This window comes from Schistocerca cancellata, chromosome 9 (assembly GCF_023864275.1).
Source record: "Schistocerca cancellata isolate TAMUIC-IGC-003103 chromosome 9, iqSchCanc2.1, whole genome shotgun sequence".
NCBI classification, from domain to species: Eukaryota; Metazoa; Arthropoda; class Insecta; order Orthoptera; family Acrididae; genus Schistocerca; species Schistocerca cancellata.
In genome coordinates, this window is record NC_064634.1 from 110,355,479 (window position 1) to 110,356,935 (window position 1,457).

Genomic DNA, 1,457 nt, shown 5'->3' on the forward strand with positions numbered 1-1,457 from the left:
AGAAATTTGGCGTTTCCTTATCGGGATCTGCTCCATTTCTTCCGCAGCGGAGGCGGGCGGACGCAGACGTTCTTCCCTAAGCACGCACTAAAGAATGCTCGTGGCAGATAAGGACGGCAAGTTGCGGCTAATCTTTCGCGTCGCAGTCGCAGAAGACTGCCGCCTTCCAACTGTTTCCCAGTAGCGGTCCCAACTCCAGCGCACGGCCTGCCCGTAAATCCACTCCCCCAGCGTATACCAGACGGCCACAGCCGTCTTCCCATATTCGCTGTGCGGCATCTCGAGCCAGAACGATGGCCGCGATAAGAGCGGAACGGTCGTCCTCTTTTAAAGGAAACGCTCGGAATCCACAACGGACCGTTCGTACACTCATTTGCCTGCCTTCTGGAAACTGAACATTCTGACAAAGAGCTCTAAAGCGCTGTGCTGCGTATAACAGCATACTGTGGTAGTTCTAGCTTTAGCACAGCTCATTAATTTTTAGATAAGGTAAAGCTGAGATCAACATACAGTTAATTTTTATATGACACTATTATTCTCATTGACAGGCTACATTACAAGATCCTCAACTGACGTTGACATGCTTGCAGTCATTTCTTGTCTACGTTGAAGTTCCACAGCTTTGTATGTCGATCGACAAGTTTCTATGACTTTATAAACAACGACTTTGCTTAACGATTGTTCATTTGTCTTCCAAAATTAGACCCTGCACTAGCTACCAAAAGTATCAAGACACCAATTATTGGACATTAATGTGGGGTCCGTCCATCCTTCGCTTTCATGACGGCTTCAACTTTGTTGGGAACACTTTCTGCGGAGTAATGGTAGCGCATTCTTCCTTAGGAGCGCCAATGCAGCGAAATCGACCTTAGAACCCATTCCAAAGGATTCTGTTCAGGTCGGAGCTCTGGGCTACCTAGTCCATTTCAGGAATGATATTTTCCACACACCATTGCGTCTCAGAGCCAACGGTCTTGTCGCAGTGGTAACACCGGTTCCCGTCAGATTACCGAAGTTAAGCATTGTCGGGCTGGGCTAGCACTTGGATGGGTGACCATCCGGTCTGCCGAGCGCTGTTGGCAAGCGTGGTGCACTCAGCCCTCGTGAGGCCAACTGAGGAGCTACTTGATTGAGAAGTAGCGGCTCCGGTCTCGGAAAATGACATACGGCCAGGAGAGCAGTGTGCTGACCACATGCCCCTCCATATCCGCCTCCAGTGACTCCTGTGGGCTGAGGATGACACGGCGGCCGGTCGGTCCCTCTGGGCCTTCATGGCCTGTGCGGGAGGGGTTTAGTTTAGTTGTAATTGCGTCTCAGATCCTACTTTGTGACAGGGTGCATTGATGTGGTGATACAATTTAAACGTCCCCTTAGAAAAATTATGCAGGACTGTGCTTAAACTGACACACAGTATTTTTAGCGCAACGCAGTCTGACTTTCAAAAATCCCTACAAAAG

At 49.5% G+C, this 1,457-nt stretch overlaps 1 pseudogene; it reads left to right on the plus strand.

Annotated features, from left to right (window-relative positions):
- Positions 1 to 964: 964 nt before the first annotated feature.
- LOC126102278 (5S ribosomal RNA) lies at positions 965 to 1,082 on the plus strand (annotated as a pseudogene).
- Positions 1,083 to 1,457: the final 375 nt, after the last annotated feature.